Source organism: Artemia franciscana, unplaced genomic scaffold, assembly GCF_032884065.1.
Source record: "Artemia franciscana unplaced genomic scaffold, ASM3288406v1 PGA_scaffold_33, whole genome shotgun sequence".
Lineage (NCBI taxonomy): Eukaryota > Metazoa > Arthropoda > Branchiopoda > Anostraca > Artemiidae > Artemia > Artemia franciscana.
This window is the reverse complement of record NW_027062668.1, coordinates 1,069,787-1,093,244: the sequence shown is the minus strand read 5'-3', so window position 1 is coordinate 1,093,244 and position 23,458 is coordinate 1,069,787. Positions and strand designations below refer to the sequence as shown.

The 23,458-nt window shown below is 37.5% G+C and overlaps 1 protein-coding gene and 1 long non-coding RNA gene across 4 annotated transcripts in view; one reads left to right on the top strand and one right to left on the bottom strand.

Moving 5' to 3' along the window:
- Window positions 1-23,458, bottom strand: part of LOC136041709 (uncharacterized) — an 80,756-nt gene that overhangs the window by 33,882 nt on the left and 23,416 nt on the right. The gene's annotated exons all lie outside the window — the stretch shown is intronic.
- Window positions 1-23,458, top strand: part of LOC136041711 (uncharacterized) — a 46,332-nt gene that overhangs the window by 12,166 nt on the left and 10,708 nt on the right. The window contains exon 1 of one of the 2 annotated variants that reach the window (XR_010621094.1): window positions 4,007-4,332. The exons of the other annotated variant lie outside the window; for it this stretch is intronic. This is a non-coding gene — a long non-coding RNA (uncharacterized LOC136041711). Of the gene's footprint in view, window positions 1-4,006; window positions 4,333-23,458 lie in introns of those variants that run through there. 2 annotated transcript variants of the gene reach the window in all.

Here is a 23,458-nt window from a genome sequence, read left to right as displayed (position 1 = left end):
CTCTTTGATTCTCATTGAAGTAACTCGAATAGCTTCTTTTCCCTACGTGGATAAGTAGCGACAATTGTGTTTATTATTATTGGTGGTGGTTTTTATTTGTTTTTAGTTTTCTTTTTATCTTGTGCTGAGGACGCCTTGTTTGGATACAGGCGAAATATCCGCGTTGTTTTAGTCTTTCCTCTCTACTGGCCGTCGTCTCGTTTGAAGTTTTTTTTTTGTAGAGTTTTATCTCTCTTTGTTGTTTATAGAATAAGCAAATGTCGTAGATACGTGATTGACGTAATCGGACTGGATACGCTCTCTTTGGGGGAGTGAGGGGGTGGGGGGGGGGGGGTGGGTCCAGTGCTTTGGCGAGCTCGGTGCTTTTTTACGTGCTGGGACGATGAAAATTGGAAGGCGTGTCAGGGATCTGCAAAAATTAACTTGATAAAGTCGTTTTCCCCGATTCGACAATCTAGGTGGGCTGAAGGGAAAGAAAAAATTAGAAAAAAAATGAGGCGTTTTTAACTTACGAGTGGGTAATTGGATCTTAATAAATTTTTATATTTAGAAGGACCTTGTGTCTCAGAGCTCTTATTTTACATTTCGACCGGCAGTGAGCCTCTGATTTTCCTTTTCAAACAGTTCGTGGTAACGAACTGTAGTAAGGAGCGACCCGGCTCAATAGTAACCAAAACTCTAAAAAATTGAATTTTGATATCAATAGCTACATCAAAAGAATCGCATTTTAATACTGATTTTAAATATATAAGTTTCATCAAGTTTAGTCTTACCCATCAAAAGTTACGAGCCTGAGAAAATTTGCCTTATTTAGGAAAATAGGAGGAAACACCCCCTAAAAGTCATAGGATCTTAACGAAAATGACACCATCAAATTCAGCGTATCAGAGGACCCTACTGTAGAAGTTCCAAGCTCCTATCTACAAAAATGTGGAATTTTGTATTTTTTGCCAGAAGACAAATCACGGGTGCGTGTTTATTTGTTTGTTTGTTTTTGTTTGTTTTTTTCCCAGGGGTCATCGTATTGACCAAGTGGTACTAGAATATCGCAAGAGGGCTCATTCTAACGGAAATGAAAAGTTCTAGTACCCTTTTTAAGTGACCGAAAAATTGGAGGCCATCTAGGCCCCCTCCCACGCTCATTTTTTCCCAAAGTCAACGGATCAAAATTTTGAGATAGCCATTTTGTTCAACATAGTCGAAAACCATAATAACTATGTCTTTGGGGATGATTTACTCCCCCACAATCCCTGGGGGAGGGGCTGCAAGTTACAAACTTTGACCAGTGTTTACATATAGTAATGGTTATTGGGAAGCGTACAGACGTTTTCAGGGGGATTTTATTTTGTTTGGGGGTGGGGCTGAGGAGAGGGGGCTATGTTGGAGGATCTTTCCTTGGAGGAATCTGTCATGGGGGAAGAAAAATTCGATGACAAGGGCGCAGGATTCTCTAGCATTACTATAAGAAAACAATGAAAAATAAACATGAAAATGTTTTTTCAAATGAAAGGAAGAAGTAGCATTGAAACTTAAAACGAACAGAGATTATTACGCATATGAGGGGTTCTAAAAATACTTTATCATAAAGAGCGAGGTATTTAAGAGGAGATAAATACCTTGCTGTTTATGCTAAAGTATTTTTAGTAATTTCAACTATTTATTCTACGGCATTTCTGATTCAGGGGTCATCCTTAAAGAATTGGGACAAAACTTAGGATTTAGTGTAAAGAGCGAGGTATTAACGAGGGTACAAACCCCCTCGTATACATAATAAAAATATAAGGTTATGAAAGTTTGTTACGTAAGTTAATTCTTAAGTTACGTATATTTTTTACAAATAAAAACGTTCGTTAAAAATTAAAAGTTCTAGTTGCCTTTTTAAGTAACCGAAAAATTGGAGGGCAACTAGGCCTCCTTGTCCACCCCTTATTTCTCAATATCGTCTGATCAAAACTAAGAGAAAGCCATTTAGCCAAAAAAAGAATTAATATACAAATTTCATTTTAATAATTTATGTGCGGAGAGCCAAAACCAAACATGCATTAATTCAAAAACGTTCAGAAATTGAATAAAAAAAAACTAATTTTTTAGCTGAAAGTAAGGAGCGACATTAAAACTTAAAACGAACAGAAATTAATCCGTATATGAAATGAGTTGTCCCCTCCGCAATCCCTTGCTCTTTACGCTAAAGTTTGACTCTTTGCCACAATTCTACTTTTTAAAACAATTCAAAGCTTTAGCGTAAAGAGCGAGGGATTGCGGAGGGGACAACTCATTTCATATACGGATTAATTTCTGTTCGTTTTAAGTTTTAATGTCGCTCCTTACTTTCAGCTAAAAAAATTAGTTTTTTTTATTTAATAAATCAATAAATTGATTCTTGTAATTTTGCTAGAACTCATGTCACATGAGTTCTTGGTGCTTCCGACCTCGTGACAAGTGCCATATGAGCTCTTTGCTCTTATTAAGGTATGAAATGCCATCTACATTTTTCTTAAATTTAGTTTGTGTCCTTTAGTGCCTATAATACTAACTAAAATTAACTCGAATTTTAAGCTTAAAAAAAAAACAAAGATAAGAAAACAGAAAACAGTAATGAGAAAAATAATGTGTAATCTATCAAGTCTAGACTCTGCGTAGTCAGTTTTACGAGTAATTACAAAATCAAGCGGATGAGTCTCGTAAAGCCTCTTTACATTCTATGTCCCTGTCCCTGAAAAGTTAAGACTGATTTGCTTTGGAGTGAGGTAGATTTTATGTCAAATGTGTGTCATCCTGATCCTGAGGTAGTTCCACACCATTTCCACGACCATGACGACAGGGATTAGGAGCAATTCTTTCAGGAGTATTACCCAGGGAGCTTTTTCCTGATACTGCTTTATGTTTAAACTGCAGCCATCATAATAACAGTGACAAGTCAACAATAAAAGCTTGAACACTAATCCAGACTAGCTCAAGATTGTTTTGGGGAGAGGGTTAGTATCCTAATGGAGAACCTCGATTTTCCTCGTATCTGTGTGTACTGGTCTAAGAACTTTAAGGTGAAGTTCTTTAAGGAAGATCAGTCATTACCAAATCTTCAAAATATAATTAAATTTGAAGTTTGTTGTTGATTCAGAAGTTACAAACAAAGAAAAGTCTTCCAGAGCTCCACAGGGCTCATTCTTGATTTCCAAATCCACCAGGGAGCCACAGCTGTGGCTGACAATCTCCAAGCACGTAGCTTATATGTGCGATTTGCACTAATTTTGTCTCCATCCTCATCAGAAGCCACAAATGTCTATTTTGACAATTTTTTGTCCTACATAAAGTTTCTGGCCCTGCTGTCTGAAAAAAAAATGATTTCACCGGAACTATAATAAAAAAATGTCTGGGTGCCTACGTCTCAATACTTTTAACAGAATAAGAATTAAAAGAAAGAGAGAAGAATATATAATAACAAAGAAGTATGACAATAAAGAAGTTCTGTTAGCTTCCAACTGGAAAGGTATAGAAAGGATGGGATGAAGGTCAAACGGTATGACAAGTGCCAGAAGTCAAACGTACAAATCCAGTGTCCACAATCAGTCTCAGACTATAGTGTGAGTGCCTATACTATCTTTCGGGCTATACCATTAGCCTATACTAGCAGGGTCAGAAAATCAGACACCTTCACCACAAGCAAGAGCAGCACTACATTTACGGCAATTTTGTGACTTCAGAAATGCTGCCGGATGCAGACAGCCTGGATCTGGTAGGAATTTAAGATGGAAGTACTCACATAGTAAAATTATCCTCTCTTTGACAAGGGACATCTGCTAATTTGAAGAGTTTCACGAAGAGTGAGGTTTCATTTGATTAATCTTTTTTAATGCACCACTTTTTTTCTGTCTGTAGTTTAAACTAGATGGGGGCCGAATATCCACGCCTTTTGACTTCCTGCAGGGGGTGTAGGGGACCAGATTTTCTTTAGAGCTTAATTTAAATATTTTTTTTTTTACTTTAAACAACAAAGAGAGATAAAACTCCACAAAAAAACATCAAACGAGATTACGGCCAGTAGAGAGGAAAGACTAAAACAACGCGGATATTTTGCCTGTGTCCAAACTAGGCGTCCTCAGCACAAAATAAAAAGAAACAAAAACACTAAACTAAAAAGAATAAAACCACCACCAATAATAATAAATACAATTGTCGCTATTGATCCGCGTAGGGAAAAGAAGCTATTAGAGTTACTTCAATGAAAACATCAAAACAACTGAGGAAAAATTATGAAAATGGAAACTTAGTTAACTATTCTCTTACGAAATAATCCTCTTGTAAGCTAATATTGAAGGAACTCTTTTTGGTCTGGTAGGTAATCTTGTCCCCTGGTGATTGTGTAAAATTTTACTTCCCTTATTGATTATTGGTTTATTTTTCAAAAGACAATCATAAATTGGGTCTATATTTAAATTCCCTGTGTCTCTATTTATTGAAAGATTAGCAAATATATGTTTTTTAATTTTTATAACCTCCCTCGCCCACTGAGAAAAACCTCTATCATTAGAAATAGCTGTAGCCTCATCAAATTGTATAAAATGTTCGGGATGAAAGTATGTATGTTCCGCTAGAGCCGAAACAAAAGTTTCAGGTGGCTTTCTTAATTGTAGGGTTTTTTCTATTGAGTTGCAATGCTCAATAAATCTTTCAGTAAATTGTTGGTGAGTTCTACCAATATAAAACTTTCCACAAGAACAAGGCATTTTATACACCCCACTAACTAAATCTCCCCGGGTTAAATCCTTCCCAGAATTAGGAAAACTAACTAATTGTCTCGCTGATTGAAAACAAGTATCAATGTTATGTTTACCTGAAGCTCGTTTAAGCATCTCCCCCAAAGCAGGTACATAAGGCAAAGAAATGAACCTTTTCGGTATGTTTAATTCTGAACACTGTGAAACCCCAATAACCCTATTGTTGTGATTAATGCGTCTATTTTTTATTATTTTATCAATGAATTTAATCGGGTAACTATTGCAAAGTAAAATATCCCTCAAATACAACAATTCAGAATCTAAAAACTCCTGGGAACAAATTCCGAAAGCTCTATCCACCAGTGCAATCAAAACCCCTCGTTTCACTGAAATGGGATGGCACGAGTGGAAGTTCAAATACCAATCACTATGTGTAGGCTTTTTATATACTGAAAAAAGTAGATGGAAATCACTTTTAATCAATAGGATATCAAGAAAAGGTAGTTTGTCATTTTCATCAAACTCCACTGTAAGTTTTAAATTTCTGACAAAATATTTGAATGTTTATGGAAAAGGTCTAAGGACTCTAAACCGTGTTTCCAAATGCAAACCACATCATCCATGAATCTGCCCCAGAAACAAGGGGAGAGCCTAAAACTGTATATAGCGGAGGTTTCAATAGAATGAAACCTCGAAGGGGAGAGAGATGCCCCCACCGCCAAACCAAAAACCTGTTTGTAAAATTCACCTCTAAAACCAAAATAAAGAGAATATTCATTTGCAATGATAACCAACTTCATAATGACTTCAATCTCAAAAAGGTTTGGAATGACAGAACAACTCCTTCTTTCGTGCTACAAAACTTATGTAATGCCCATAGTCATGTATGGCTATCCTGTCTGGCACCCATCGCTCACAGAGAAAGACAGAAGTCAGCTTGAAACAATTCAGACAAGAGCCTGCAAAATAATTCTTGGATCAAATTACAAAAACTACGAAGAAAGCTTGAGCGAACTCAGGCTCCCAACCCTGGATGAAAGGAGGCACGAAACACTGATGAAGTTTGGAGCTGACATCCTGAAGTCCACAACGCACCGAGATATCCTGCCTCAGTTTACTTCAGTGACTCACGCACACAACACGAGGGTGGCAACTTTTAAAGAGGGAAAAGAACTGTTAGAATGCCCACCTACACACTCAACGACAAGATTTTTAAACTCCTTCGTTCCATACTTCGTGAAGCACTACAACGACAATATCCTCAAATCGAAGTGATAGCTCATCATGTGTGTTCTTTATGTTGCGTCTTTTTGCGTTTTTCTATTTTCTTTTTTTGTTTGACGATACCCATGTTATTGCATTGTGATAAAGGGAAAGAATAAAGATTATTATTATTATTATTATCTCCAAACTAGCCATGGTCACATCTTCTATCAAATCAAAGTGCTTTTGTAATTTAATCCTTAATATATCCTCGCATTTTTTACGTTACAATTTGAATACATGCACACCACATCAAAACTACAGAGAAATAAATTCTCCTCCAATGTGAAATTTTTTAACTTATTAGTAAGATCAGTGGAATATTTTATATATGATTCTTGTGTTCCTAAGAGTGGACGCAATGCCATCGACAACCACTTTCCTAATTTTGCCACTGATGATGAGAAAGTTGATACAATGGGACGGAGGGGGACTCCCGTCTTATGAATTTTGGGTAGACCATAGATCTTGGGTACGGAACAACCTCTTGGATAAAATTTATTATTAAAATTGTGGTGTAATGTGTAAATTATTTTTCAGTGACTCCAATTCATTTCTTATCGACTTTACATATTTATCCGTAGGATTGAAATCCACTTTTTTTATATATAGTGGTACCCGAAATGATTGTATTCATTTTACGATCATAATCATCAGTGTCCATAATTACAATAGTATTGCCTTTATCTGCCCTAGTGATAGTAAGGACCTTATCCTTTTTCAAATCGGAAAGTATTTTAATGTCACTTTTGTTATATTATTGTAAATTTTTCTTGTGTTAAAAGTCTTAAGTTTCCTTACGATTTCAGCTCTAAGCTCTTGAGGAGCCTCGACTTTATCAATAGAAGCCATAATTCCTGACTCTACCTTAGAAATTATTTTTGAATAAGAAATTAGTGTTGAATCAAATACATTTCAAATCAATTGAGCCTTTTCTATATATATATATATATATATATATATATATATATATATATATATATATATATATATATATATATATATATATATATATATATATATATATATATATATATATATATATATATATACTAGCTGTTCCACCTGTATACCCTGTGTGTCCCACCTGTGAATATAGATAGATTTATATATGTGTTTCAAACTACGTAAAAATTGCGAATATACAACATTCTTGGCTTTCCCATTGTCTGTCCATATACAAAGCCGTATGTACTAATAATGACGTCATATGCAAACGCTCTTTTTACAAACAAACAAACATGCATACACACAACTCGTTTTTATATAGATAGATAGATAGATAGATACAATACAAATTAACTACGTAAAACTTGTGAATTTACAACAGTCTTCGCTGTCCCATTGTCTGTGCGTATAAATAGATTGTCAGGTTTACCGACCCTCAAAGATGCAACATACAATTGTACATTGGTAAAGCAATCTGTATTAAGATCTATACCGCATTTTTCTAGTGATTGCCCTTGAGCTTTGTTGATGGTGGTTGCAAATGCTAATCGAATTGGGAATTGCAATCTTTTAAATTGAAAAAGCAGATCCGTTGGAATCATGGGAATGCGAAGAATAAGAACAGCCTCACCCTCATAAGGCCCTGTCAAGATTGTGGCCTCTATTAGGTTTTCCATTGGTTTTTTTACGGCAAGTCGCGTGCCATTGCAAAGCTTTGGTGGGTTGATATTTCTTAAAAGTGTTATTGGTACGCCTATTTTTAGTTGTAGCACGTGTGGTGGAAACCCTGAAGGATCTATGGAATTTAAAAATTCAGATGGATAATTAACCGCTTCATTTGGTTCCAAAATATTAACTAATTAACTCCGTAAAACTTGCGAATATACAACATTCTTCGCTGTCCAATTGTCGCTGCATATAAATAGATTGTCAGGTTTACCGACCCTCGAACATGCAACGTACAATTGTCCATGGGAAAAACAATCAGTATTAAGATCTATACCACATTTTTCTAATGATTGACCTTGAGCTTTGTTAATGGTGATTGCAAATGCTAATCGAATTGGGAATTGCAATCTTTTAAATTGAAAAGGCAGATGGGAATCATGGGAATGCGAGGAATAAGAAGAGCCTCACCCTCAAAAGGCCCTGTCAAGATTGTGGCCTCTATTAGGTTTTCCATTGTTTTTTTTACGGCAAGTCGAGTGCCATTGCAAAGCTTTGGTGGGTTTATATTTCTTAAAAGTATTATTGGTAGCCTACGCCTATTTTTAGTTGTAGCACGTGTGGTGGAAACCCTGAAAGATCTATGGAATTTAAAAATTCAGATGGATAATTAACCGCTTCATTTGGTTCCAAAACTGTGTCGACTGACTTGTAAAGGACTGCCTGGTCTCGAATCTTGGTCAAAACAATATTGTTGATTTCGTGGACGTCTATATTTTTGGGTGCAAGAATCGCTCTTTCACTTAGCCATTTATTATTTTTATAATTTTTTAGAATATTCGGAAATACTTTTTCAATCAATTCATTTTTGGACGTCACTAAATTACAGAAATCAGCAGGTAGTTGTATACGTCCTGAAATTGAGTCTACTGGGAGCTTTCCGTTTCCCATTGCCAGCAATTGATCTGAAAATGTTTGACCAGAGTCATCGTTTTGCAATCGGACACGCATATTTGTAGTTAATTTTAATGTTTTTACGTGTGCCCATAAATTAGAATTTTTCAGGCAAGCATTCATTTCGTCTGCAGGAGTTGATCTAGGTATTATAGGTAATGTTTGCCTGAAATCTCCCGCAAGCAATATTAATGTGCTGCCAAAGGGTTTCGACTTCCCTCGCAAATCTTTCAAGCATTGATCCAGAGCCTCGAGCGATTTTTTGTGTGCCATTGTGCACTCATCCCAAATAATAAGTTTGCATTGCTGCAATACTTTACCCATCCCAGATGATTTGGAAATATTGCACGTGGGAGTTTCTGTAGAATGCAAGTTCAGAGGCAATTTCAAAGCGGAATGAGCAGTTCTTCCACCAATAAATTCAGAGCTTGGCATGCACTACGGTAAGTGTCATGTATAGTACCATTTACAGTCCTCAAATACTCAAAGGATGTCGGACCGGGTACATTCACCAAAAGCAGGCGTAGAAAGAAGCATTCATGTTGATTGGGATGAACGGTGTAGAGTCTCCCTATCGTGGTATCTTTGAAGATGGTAGGTTGGCCGTCGACTGACTTACCCTGTTTTCGACGTTCAAATACTTTATTTTTAGTATTCCACGTGTAATACGAAGGCACTTCAGTATACAGCAGTTTTTTTGCAAAAGAATCATTTTTGCAAAGCAAAAAAAAGCTGTTAATGTTGTATCCGGTGGATTCAGGACTCTTTGTTGCACGTTGGTTTCCGTGAAATAAACACGTTGACCATTCTGTAAATGTACCGCTAAGTGAACAACAGCTGGACTACGTTCATGTATCGTAAATGAAAGAATTCGCCAAACAGCTTCATTACTGCTTATGTATCTTCCAGCCTGATATTGTACGATTTCATCGAAATCTTTGATTTCGGGCTGCAAGCCAAAAACTGCCATGTCACTGCCTTTGTTGACGTATTTACATATGTATTTGATTGCCTTTACGGAGTTACAGTATTCAACGTTTATGTGTGCATTAAATGTTTTTGATAATAACGGGGAATATGGAACAACCCACTGGTTATCTACTTCGATGGTGGTACCGTTACGCTTCTTTATTATTGCTGTTTTACCGCCATCTTCAGTAGATCTTCTTCTATATTGTGGGTAACCATCATTGCCAGTAATTGTGTTTGATACTAAAAGTCGAGGATATTGCTTTGTGCACCTTCCTTTGGCCATGCATGGTGAATTTTCGTTCAGTGCACCGCAAGGTCCATGTATCATATTTTTTACAATAATATCATGTAACCCCTTATCGACATTTTTATCAGGTATTTCAGCGGAAATCATATCATCAATTTCGTTCGAAGTAATTTTTTTATGTAGCCAGATTAGTATATGTGCGTGTGGCAAACCTCGTTTTTGCCATTCCACTGAGTACATCCAGCATCGCACTGACCCAAACACTTCAAGTTTTACAATGTAGTTTATCAGTGATTTCAACTTTTGCCGGAAGACACGGGCCGTAATGTCATGCCTATGAACCGCCGATTGTCCTTGAAGTAAAAGCTGCAGTATCTCGTCCCAAGATTGGTTACATGTAAATGTAATAAATAAATCTGGACGACCATAGAGACGAACATACGCAATAGCATCTTGAGCATATTAATGCATATGACGGGGACTGCCAGCATATGACGAAGGTAAAATTGTTAATCTTCCAACGTTTGTGGTATTACCGTCATTTATAACTGCATCTCGCAAATGAATGTATTGTTCAGAGCGGAGCTTGGTCTGATTCAGGCGGATATATAGCAAACGTTCTGATTCAATTTTAGCATACATATCAACGACGAATTGGTGAAACAATTCACGGCATTTTAAAATATAATTTTCTTCATCCTGCCGAATCATTAGTCTATAGGAATAATAATGGATTGCACTGCATTTCTTATTCATTTCTTTGTTAGTGGCTGGATTCATCAATTTAATATTAAAGTGATAGCCGTCGGCTCCATCCCAAACAATGATAGGATATTGTAGGGCATCGTAGCATCGATGAGTTTCAGCAATTCTTAACAACTGAGCGTTTCGCTTATGAAGAATAATATCTCGAGGTAAAAACTGATCACCGACCATAACGATTGCCACTTCGTCGATAGTTGGAGCATTGTATCTACGCACATGTTGGCCAGGAGGCGTTTTGTCAGCGGAAATAACAATTTTATGCGTATCAGTAGGCATCAAATCGATGGCTGTTTTGAACAGACGCACTAAATTATTATTTTCGTGGAAAAGATGTTGCAATTGGGAAACAATTGTCCTTTCAACGTTGGGAGAAATTTCGCAACGTGCATTCAATTCAGAATTTCTATCACTGATGAAGTACAATTGTAAAAATTTATGATTCTCGCCTGAGAATGGTAGAAGGGACCCTGCTCTATGATAAATTTGCCCTTTTACTTTGAAAGTAGACATAAATTGATCTGGATTTTCGATTTGGGCTCCAAACGACGTCATTTGGAAACATGAGTTGTATTTTCTGATTTTTGACAAAAACGGCTTAGATTCTGACGTAGTTCCAGTAAGGAAAGTCTTCAATGGCTCTGGTGGTGCAGCCAATAGAGGAAGTTTAACTTTTCCTGAGGCGCAACACATTCCCATTGTTTCACCATTGAATTTCAAGGCCTTGCAATAGGGACAAATTTTAGACATTGTCCCGATTTGAACACATCTACTCAAGCTATAATCATCGACTGGGTTGTACCTGAATGCCAGGCGATAACTTTCAGGTTGCTCTGATTCCTCGGCACGCTTTCTCCTTCTTTTTTCACTTTCTCTTTTAGCAGCAAGTCTGCTTCCGCGTTGCTCTGGTAGTTCCTCGGCACGCTTTCTGTTCTTTCTTTCTCTATCAGCCTCAAGCCTGTTTCCTTGCTGTTCTTTTGATTCCTCGGCACGCTTTCTGTTCTTTCTTTCTCTATCAGCCTCAAGCCTGTTTCCTTGCTGTTCTTTTGATTTCTCGGCACGCCTTCTTTTTTCACTTTCTCTTTTAGCAGCAAGTCTACTTTCGCGTTGCTCTGGTAGTTCCTCGGCACGCTTTCTTTTCTGACTTTCTCTATCAGCAGCAAGTTTTTTGGTATAGACTCTTTGAGCATCTTCATCGGCTTTTGCCATGGTAAGTTCATCAGTCATTGTAAACTTAAACATTAATAGATTTCTACGTGAACATATGTCTTAAATATCTTGAATGACGTCACCGTCAAAGCAAAAATGACGACAACTAATTTCATGACGTCAGTCAACACAGAAACATGACGTCACCTGATCCACAGACAGACACACAGACAGACAACTTATTTTTATATATATAGATAGATAGATAGGTAGATATATTCAAAGGTGGGACGCAGGGACACAACTACAATGTCGTTTAACTAATATGGCGCGTAACGACTTACGGGCTTGGGGGGGGCTTGGGGGCGCGAAGCGTCCCCACCAACTAGATGTTGGGGTGGCGAGAAGCGCCACCCCAACAGCTAGTCTATATATATAAAAATAAGTTGTTTGTCTGTGGGTCTGTCGAGTGACGTCATATTGGGTTTGGGATTTTGACTTGGATAAGGTCATCAATGCCTACCAGATTTTAGTTAAAAAAACAAAGGTTCGGCTATATGTATTTCATAGTGACGCTGAAAATAAAGAAGAAAAAGAAAGCTGAAAAAAGGAAAAAGGTAAAAAACTGAAAAAAACTAAAAAGAAAAACACTCAAAGAGAAATTACAGACCGGGACACAAAAGACGACCGGGACAGAGGGAATATAAATGACGACCTGGACACTCAAAGAGAAATTACAGACTGGGATACCGGGACACAAATGACGACCGGGACACGGAATATAAATGACGACCAGGAAACAGGTATTTAAGACTATCCTTCAAAGACAAATTTTTAATTGTAAGAAGATCGTTGAAAGAGAAATTTCTAATTGTAACTTTTCTGACTGGGACACTGGGACACAAATAACGACCGGGAGATATAAATGACGACAGGGACACTCAAAGATAAATTACAGACCGGGACACAAATGACGACCGAGACACAGGGAATATAAATGACGAACGGGACGCTCAAAGAGAAATTACAGACTGGGACACTAGGACACAAATGACGACCGGGATACTGGGAATATAAATGACGACCAGGACACAGGGAATGTTCGATTAGCATTCACCATCAACAAAGCTCAAGGGCAATCATTAGAATAATGAGGTATAGATCTGAATACGGATTGTTTTTCCCATGGAAAAAATTTTATGTTGCATGTTCAAGAATTGGTAAACCTGACAATCTATTTATATGCACAGACAATGGGACATTGAAGAATGTTGTATATTCGCAAGTTTTACGTAGTTAAAAACATATATATATATATATATATATATATATATATATATATATATATATATATATATATATATATATATATATATATATATCAAATAGTTCGTGGTAACGAACTGTAGTAAGGAGCGACCCGACTCAATAGTAACCGAAACTCTAAAAAATGGAATTTTGATACAAATAGTTATATCAAAAGAATCGCATTTTAATGCTGATTTTAAATATATAAGTTTCATCAAGATTAGTCTTACTCATCAAAAGTTACGAGCCAGAGAGTATTTGCCTCATTCTTGAAAATAGAGGGAAACACCCCCTAAAAGTCATACGATCGTAACGAAAATCACACCATCAGTAATAGCGTATCAGAGAACCTTGTTGTAGAAGTTTTAAGCCCCTATCTACAAAAATGTGGAATTTCACTTTTTTGTTTGCCAGAAGACAATTCACGGATGCGTGTTTATTTGTTTTTTTGTTGTTTTTTTCCCCAGGGGTGATCGTATCGACTCAGTAGTCCTAGAATGTTGCGGAAGGGCTCATTCTAACGAAAATTAAAAGTTATAGTGCCCTTTTTCAGTGACCGAAAAAATTGGAGGGCACCTAGGCCCCCTCCAACGTTTATGTTTCCCCCAGAGTCACCAGATCAAAATTCTTAGATAGCCATTTTATTCACCATAATCGAAAAACCCAATAACTATGGCTTTGGGGACAACTTACTCCCCCGCAGTTCCTGTGGGAGGGGCTGCAAGTGACAAACTTTGACCTGTGTTTACATATAGTAATGGTTACTGGGAAATGTACAGACGATTTCAGGGGAATTTTTTTGGTTGGGGGGAGAGTTGAGGGGGGGGGGGGTTACGTGGGAGGATCCTTCCATGGAGAAAATTCTCATGGTGGAAGATACTTTCAATGGAGGGGGCGCAGGATTTTCTAGAATTATTTACGAAAACAATTAAAAAATTAATATGAAAAGTTTTTTCTACTGAAAATGAGGAGCAGCATTAAAACTGAAAACGAACAGAAATTATTACGCATTTGAGGGGTTTACCTTCTCGTAATACCTCGCTCTTTATGCTAAAGTATTTTTTGTAATTTCAACTATTCATTCTACGGCCTTTGTGATTCAGGGGTCATTCTTAAGGAATTGGGACAAAATTTAACTTTTAGTGCAAAGAGCGAGGTATCGAAAAGGGGTGAGCCCCCTCATATAAGCAATAAAAACATACGAATATAGAAGTTCGCTACGTAAGTTAATTCGTAAGTTACGTATATTTTTTACTTATGAAAACGTTCGTAAAAAATTAAAAGTTATAGTGGCCTTTTTAAGTAATCAAAACAGTGGAGGGCAACTAGGCCTCCTCCCTCACTCCTTTTTTCTCAAAATCTTCCGATTAAAACTATGAAAAAGCCATTTAGCCAAAAAAATTAATATGCAAATTTTGTTTTAATTATTTATGTGCGGAGAGCCCAGATCAAAACATGCATTAATTCAAAAACGTCCAGAAATTAAATAGAAAAAAAAGTTTTTTTTAAATGAAAGTAAGGAGCGACATTAAAACTTAAAACGAACAGAAATTACTCCGTATGTAAAGGGGGCTTTTCCTCCTCAACGCCCTACTCTTTACACTAAAGTTTTTACCTGTTTTAAAATGTAGAGTTAAGAGAAAGAGTCAAACTTTAGCGTAAAGAGCGGGGCATTGAGGAGGAAAGGCCCCTTTTATATACGGAGTAATTTCTGTTCGTTGTAAGTTTTAATGTCGCTCCTTACTTTCATTTAAAAAAATTTGTTTTTCTTTTTTTTTAATATATATAAAAATCAAACAGTTCGTGGTAATTTGCCTCATTTTAGAAAATAGGGGAAAACACCCCCTAAAAGTTATACAATCTTAACGAAAATCACACCATCAGATTCAGCGTATTAGATAACTTTATTGTAGAAGTTTCAAGTTCCAATCTACAAAAATGTGGAATTTCGCATTTTTGCCAGAAGACAAATCGTGTTTTTTTTTTCTCAGGGGTGATCGTATCGACCCAGTGGTCCTAAAATGTTACGAGAGGGCTCATTCTATCGGAAATTAAAAGTTCTAGTGCCCTTTTTAAGTGACTAAAAAAATTGGAGGTACCTAAGGCTCCTCCCACGCCAAGTTTTTCCCCAAAGTCACCGGATCAAAATTCTGAGATAGCCATTTTATTCACCATAGTTAGAAAACCTAATAACTATGTCTTTGGGGACGACTTACTCACCCGCAGTCCCCGTGGGAGGGGATGCAAGTTACAAACTTTGACCTGTGTTTACATATAGCAATGGTTACTGGGAAGTGTACGGACGTTTTCAGGAGGATTTTTTTGGTTTGAGAAGGAGAGTTGAGGTAGGGGGGGGGGGGGGGTTACGTGGGAGGATCTTTCCATGGAAAAAATTTTCATGGGGGAAGAGACTTTCAATGAAGGGGGTGCAGGATTTTTTAGCATTATTTAAAAAAACAACGAAAAAATAAATATGAAAAGTTTTTTCTACTGAAAGTGAGGAGCAGCATTAAATCTTAAAACGAGCAGAAATTATTGCGCATATGAGGGGTTCTCCTCGTAATACCTCGTTCTTTACACTAGAGTATTTTTAGTAATTTCAACTATTTATTCTACGGCCTTTGTTATTCAAGGGTCATTCTTAATGAATTGGGACAGAATTTAAGTTTAGTGTAAAGAGCGAGGTATCGACGAGGGGTGAACTCCCTCATATATGCAATAAAAATATACGAATATAGAAGTTCGTTACGTAAGTTAATTCGTAAATTACGTCAATTTTTTTCCTAATGAAAATGTTCGTAAAAAAATTAATTGCCTTTTTAATTGCCTTTAATTGCGTTCTAATTGCCTTTTTAAGTAATCGAAAATTGGAGGGCAATTTGGCTTCCTCCCTTTTTTCTCAAAATCTTCCGATTAAGACTATGAGAAAGCCGTTTAGCCAAAAAAAATTAATATGCAAATTTCGTTTTAATTATTTATGTGTGGAGAGCCAAGATCAAAATGTGCATTAATTGAAAAACGTCAAGAAAATAAATAAAAAATCAATTTTTTTAAAATGAAAGTAAGGAGCGACATTAAAACTTTAGCGTAAAGAGTGGGGGCGTTGAGGAGGAAAAGCCGCTTTCATATACGGAGTAATTTCTGTTCGTTTTAAGTTTTAATGTCGCTCCTTACTTTCATTAAAAAAAAACTTGTTTTTTTTATTTAATACATATAGATACGTATATATATATGACAGAAGAAACAGCCGAGGAAGCTGCTCAAGAAGTACATTCAAAGATAAATTTTAGTATAACTCCTACAATGGCAGAAGAAACAGCCAAGGAAGCTGTTCAAAGAGTTAGCGCGGCTCAAAGAGAAATTACCAAAAGAAAGCGTGCCGAGGAAGCTGCTCAAAGAGTTAATTCAAAGAGAAATTTTAGTATAAATCCTACAATGGTAGAAGAAACAGCCAAGGAAGCTGCTCAAAGAGTTAATGCCAAAATGCTTGCGGCTAAAGAACGCAAAACCGCACAGTTAGATGAAAATCAACCTGGACAGCGAGTAACAAAACCTATCAAAACTGAAAATGATAGTGATGATGATTTGGTTTGGGATTTTGACTTGGATAAAGTCATCAATGCCTACCAGATTTTAGTTGAAAAAAACAAAGGTTCGGCGACATGTATTTCATAGTGACGAAAGACAAGCCAAGGTAAAACAAACCAAACAACTTGAAAGTGATACCGATGATTAAAAAAACGACGTTGAAAGGACTATCAAAATGGCAGAAGAAAAAGCCGAGGAAGCTGCTCAAAGAGTTAATTCAAACATAAATTTTAGCATAAATCCTAGAATGGCAGTGGAAACAGTCGAGGAAGCGACTCAAAGAGTTAATGCCAAAAGGCTTGCGGGTAAAAGAGAAAGTAAGAAAAGAAAGTGTGCCAATGAAAACAGGCTTAAGGCTCAAAGCAAAATTACCAAAAAAAATCATGCCGAGGAATCACAAGAACAACGTGAAAACAGGATTGCGGCTCAAAGAGATAATGCCAAAAGAAAGCGTGCCGAGGAATCACCACCAGAGCCATTGAAGACTTTAAGACGTTACAGACCGGGACGGGGGGACACAAGGAATATAAATGACGACCGGGACAATCAAAGAGAAATTACAGACAGGGACACCGGGACACAAATGACGACCGGGACACAGGGAGTATAAGTGACGACCGGGACACTCAAAGAGAATTTAAAGACCGAGACACCGTGACACAAATGACGACCAGGACACAGGGAATATAAATGACAACCAGGGACACAACTACAACGGGGACGCCGGAAGGGAACAGGGGGGATATATAAATGACGACGGGGACGCAGGGAACATTCGATTAGCAATCACCATCAACAAAGGTCAAGGGCAATCATTAGAAAAATGCGGTATAGATCTCAATACGGATTTTTTTTTCCCATGAACCATTATATGTTGAGTGCTCAAGAGTCGGTAAACCTGACAGTCTATTTATATGCACAGACAATGGAACAGCGAAGAATGTTGTATATTCGCAAGTTTTACGTAGTTAAATACACACATATATACATAAATACACACACATATATATATATATATATATATTCACAGGTGGGACACAGGGACACAACTACAATGGTGCGTAGCTAATATGGCGCGTAACGAATTACGTGCGCGGGGGGGGCTTGGGGGGCACGAAGTGCCCCCACCAACTAGGTGTTGGTGCGGCGCGAAGCACCACACCAACAGCTAGTTATAAATAAAAAATAGACACGCAGGGTACAATTTTTGTGGTTGGTGTCCACCGAAAGAAACGCTATAAAAAAATTTAGACTAACTTTCAGAAAATGCAAAATACTTACTTAAATCATTACAAAAGTGTTTCACTTTACTTTACCCCCGTCCCTCTAATAGTCAAAGGTATAATCGGATTACAGGTTCTCCGTGAGTATTCTGTCGCGTGATCTCGCCAACGTTGCTTTGTTTGACGTTAAATGTGTTTGAAGAATAGTCACGAACAAATAATTCACACTTACAATATTTTTTTACTCCGCATATTTTATAATTAGATAAGGGGGGGAGGGTTAAAACAAAAGTTAAACATTTTTAGGAATGATACAATTAAGTTTTTTATAAAATTTTGAAGTTTTCTTTCATAGAATTTCAGAGTGTTTCCTTCTGAGTGGGGCAACCATAGCACTTGTACCAGACATTACCAGCAAATAATACAGAGCTATTATCGATACGCATTGTATTTTGGCCAAGTCCTTTTCTGAGGATATGACTGAAGAAATCAAACATTTACTATATTTCTCAGCCTGGGGAGTATCCTCATGCATATTTGTGTACCTGTCTTTAAGACGTGCCTTTCAATATTATATTAATATCCGTTAAATATCAATCAAATAACCGCAAAAAATAATCCGCTCCTTCAGAACTGATGATTTTTGAAAATGCGACAGGTTAGATCCAGGCACCCTCCTCAAACTATACCACTGACCCTTCTCCTCGGTTGTGCCTGAACAGCCTGAACCATAATTTAGTGTTAAAATCCAGTGTTAATGACACATCTTTAAAAGTGACAATGTAGTTGAACTTGCAAGCGAAAATTCTCACCCAATGCAATCAAATTTTCAAAAACGTGTAATCAACCTAATGTGTGCTTTGGATTTTTAGATAGTAGATGCACATTTAATATTTGTTTTTATGTTTTTAGCCGTTGTACAAATAATCTGTGTAAATACCCCCATGTTGATATTTGTAAAAAATTTCAAGTAGAAGGTTCTTTGGCTGTGTAAAAGCTCATATTGAATTTTAGGTTGTAGTAGGTTCCACAAAACTGGGCAGCCTAGAAGCCACCTTAATTCTGCTAAATTTAGCAACTCATTTTAAGTCGTGTAATTCTGCTCATGCATCATCAGGGGCGGAGGGTTGGTTTAAAAGCCAACATTTTTTAGGGCAGCGCCTAAGACATTCGTAACCCCCTCCTCCCCTGGGTAGGGCTCCTGTCGACTTTTAGTCTTATTCCACTGCATTTTCAGCTCAACGATTAATAAACTCTTCCCGATTACGAAATCCTCTCCATTACACCTTGCTACCTCCTCCCCCTCCCCACATACAGAAGTTCTATTTCCTCCCCCCTTACAGTATACTACCCTATACCCTCGCTACTCTTCCACAAACCAGCAATTTCTTGACAGACTTGAATCACCGTGGCAATTACCACGGTAACAGCCGATTAACAGATCATCCCCATTCCGCTGCGATTCCCTGCCGAGCTAACAATATCCCTGTTAAAAAAGAGTGCTCTTCTTCCCCAAATCCACCCTTCTCTTACTCCCTTCTGGCTCCTAAAATTAGCAACAAAATAACTACTCGCTTTAGTAACCGTTTTACTGTTGCTAAATTCCTTGTTACGAACGCTGCAAGCCTGAATTTTGACAAATTGACCAAACTAGTGGCCCTCTCCCAAATCCACAAAATTGACGTAATTGCTGAAAAAATGTCCAGGATCAGAACCCTGACCTTTTAAAAATCAATAACTGCTTCAAATTCATAAAACCTCCTCCTCGTGACCACCCCCCAGGTAAAAAGGGAGGCGGAATACTATTATTTGTAGGTAACTATCTCTTCCGTAAATTAATTCATATTCCCATCCTTTCAGATTACGATGAAATCATTAGGGTAAGTATGAGACCCAAAGTCTTGCCTCGCCCTTTTAATTTGATTTTTTTTTTTGCTGATTTTGTTACTCCCCAAATCAAAACGCTGTACAAAGACAGCGGTTTTCCCAGCAACTACATATTAGTGCCAACTTTGTCCACCGCAAATTCCCAAACGCCGGTATATTCCTAGTAGGTGAAAATAAATTGACCTAAAGTAAATTTACCTTTGTAGCTCTCTCAATTTAAAACAAATAGTAAAAACACCAAAAACCAAAGTAAATACTACTCTTGAATTGGTTTGCACGAATATGTTCACTTTTTATAGCTCACCTATTTCTTTGCCCCCTTTAGGAGGAAGCTACCATTTTCGTCTATTAATGAAGCGTCTTTCCAACTTTAATCATACATTTTCTGTTACCCAATGCCCATTCATGCAAATTACAATGAAGGCCTCTTCGAGTTTGGATGTTGGAATAAATAAAAAAAAAAAACAGTTTTTTTTTAAACTGAAAGTAAGGAGCGACATTAGACTTAAAACGAACAGAAATCATTTCGTATATGAAAGGGGCTGGTCCCTCCTCAACTCCCCACTCTTTAAGCTAAAGTTTGACACTTTCTCTCAACTCTACTTTTTAAAACAGTAAAAAACTTTAGCGTAAAGAGCGGGGCGTTGAGGAGGGACCGGCCCCTTTCATATACGAAGTAGTTTCTGTTCGTTTTAAGTTTTAATGTCACTCCTTACTTTCAGTTAAAAATAAACTTGTTTTATATTTAATCAAGTCAGAGGCTAGCTTTGAAACTGTTTGTTTCCTGTATAAGGGTCCTCGCTTAACATATAATTTTGACAGTGGTTTCAAAAAGAAGAAGAAGTTGATATTCATGCATACACTATATGTGATAACTTATAAACAGATGCCGGGGGGTTAAAGAATCAAAAAGCTTTACATACATTCAGAAATTCTAAATAGTTGCACATTAATACTCTCTGGAATGTTTGGTCCAGAAACTACTAATACTACCAACGACTCATTGCAGAACCAAGCCGTCTGAGCCCAATGCAGCTGTTCACACTCTTCCTTTGTCCCAGTCTACTCAAAGCCTCCCTCTTTATACCCTCCCAGGGGGTTTCCTATTTCCCTTAAATCTTTCTTTATGTCGTCCTCCCACCCCAACCGTCAACAATTTGCTTTTCGTTTAGTCCTTGACGGTTGGCCAAAAAGGACAATCTTCGCCAATCTGTCATCCTTCTTCCGAAGAACGTGCTCAAGCCATCTCAACCTTTCTCTCATGATAGCCCAAGAAAGTGAGATTGAACCGCACTTTTCGTACAGCTTATAGTTTGAAATACGGTCAGTTAACCAGTTACCCAGAACAATCCGTAGGTAATTTACTGAACATACACTAAACGATCTATAACCATACTTATCAGAATAACAATATCGTTTGAGTAATAAAAATACATAGTTTAATTTTTGATATTACTCTTTACTTTTCTTTAAAAGTGTGAGCTCAAAATAGTCTTTTGATTTATCTCAGCATTTTCTTCCCATTACCGTCTGAAAGCTTCATTCATTACGTCCCGTAATTGAATCTTGAAAAGGTTACCGTAATTGAATTTTAAACTTTTTAGTTAGCCTATCCTTTACCAAGTGACATTTAGTGATCGCAAATTCTGTTGGTCTGTCTGTCTATCCTTGCTTTGCTAGTTTGGGCACCTCCAACTAAGCTAGGACGATAACATTTGGCAGGCGTACCAGGGACCAGACCACATTAAATCAAAAATAGACTTTTCCCCGATTTAACCATCTGGGGGGGGGGTCAGCAGTGGGAGGACGGTCAATTCGGAAAAATTAGAAAAAATGAGGTATTTTAACTTACGAAAGGGTGATCAAATCTTAATGAAATTTCATATTTAGAAGGATATTGTGTTTTGGAGCTTTTATTTAAAATCCTGACCGGATCTAGTGGCATTGGGGGGAGTTGGAAGGGGGAACCTGAAATCTTGGAAAACGCTTCGAGTGAAGGGATCGGGATGAAACTTGGTATGAAAAATAAGCACAATTTCTAGATACGTGACATAACCGGAACAAATCCGCTCTCTTTGACGGAGTTGGGGGGAGGGTTAATTCTGAAAATTAGAAAATATGAGGTATTTTTAACTTACGAAGGATTGATCAGATTTTAATGAAATTTGATAATTAGAAGGACCTCGTAACTCAGATATCTTATTTTAAATCGCGACCGGATCCAGTATCATTGAGGGGAGCTGGGGGGGATCTTTGAAAACGCTTAGAGTGGAGATATCGGGATGAAACTTGCTGGAAAGAACAAGCACAAGTCCTAGATACGTGATTGATATAATTGGACCACATCCACTCTCTTTGGGGAGTTTGGGGAGACCTAATTCGGTAATTCGAAAAAATTAGAAAATATGAGGTATTTTTAAATTACGAATGTGTGATTGGATCCTAATGAAATATGATATTTAGAAGAGCCTCGTGTCTCAGAGCTTTTATTTTATCCTGAACGGATCTGATGACATTGGGGGGGGGAATTGAAGGTGGAAACTGGAGATCTTGGAAAATACTTAGAGTGGAGATATCATGATGATGCTTGGTGGGAAGAATACGCACAAGTCCTATATACGCGATTGACATAAACAGACCGTATTGGTTCTCTTTGGGGATTCGGGGTAGGGGGGGTGGGGTAATTCGAAAAAATTAGAAGAAATGAGGTATTTGTAACTTACGAACGGGTGATCAGATCTTAACGAAATTTGATATTTAGAAGGATCTTGTGCTTCAGAACTCTTATTTTGAATCCCGACCACACCCAGTGCTATTTGGGGGACTTGGTAGAGTAAACAGGAAATCTTAAAAAACTTGAAAATTGAGGTATCTTTATCTTACGAATAGGTAATCGGATCATAATGAAATCTGATATATAGAAATATCTTATGTCTCAGAACTCTATTTTCAATTCGAATCGGATCCGGGGACATATGGGGTTAGAGGAAGAAAACAGAAATTTTGGAAACCGGAAATCGAAAACCGGAAACCGAATCGGATTCAGGGGCATCGGGGGCTGGAGGAGAGAAATGAAAATCTTGGAAAACGCTTAGAGATCGGGATGAAACTTGGTGAGTAGAATAAGCAAATGTCGTAGATACGTGATTGACGTAACCGTAATGGATTCGCTCTCTTTGGAGGAGTTGGGGGGAGGGGTTCCAGTGCTTTGGCGATCTCGGTGCTTTTGGACGTGCTGGGACGAGGAAAATTGGTAGGCGTGTCAGGGACTTGCACAAATTAACTTGATAAAGTTGTTTTACCCGATTTGTCCATCTCTGGGGCTGAAGGGAGAGGAAAAAATAGCAAAATTGAGGTATTTCTAACTTACAAATGGGTGATTGGATCTTAAATTTTGTTGTTTTTTTTTATTTAGAAGGAACTTGTGTCTCAGAGCTCTTATTTTAAATCCCGACCGGCATTAAGTCTCTGATTTTCCTTTTAAATCAATTTACTGATTCTTAGAAGTTTGTTAGAACTCATGCCATAGGAGCTCTTGGCTCTTGGCTCTTCGGACCTCGTGACAAGTGCCATATGAGCTCTTAGCTCTTGTTTAAGTCTGGAATGCCATCTAAATTGTGTTGCGAGAGCAACACTTTAGTTTTGTCCCGTTTTTTTTCTATGCCGCCGATGTCGGCTTATTCCTGGAAACTGGTAAGGGTCTAACCTGTGCGGTTTTTACGGAAAGTGTGGACATCAGGCCGGATTGATGAATATGGCATTACATTTTGGAATGC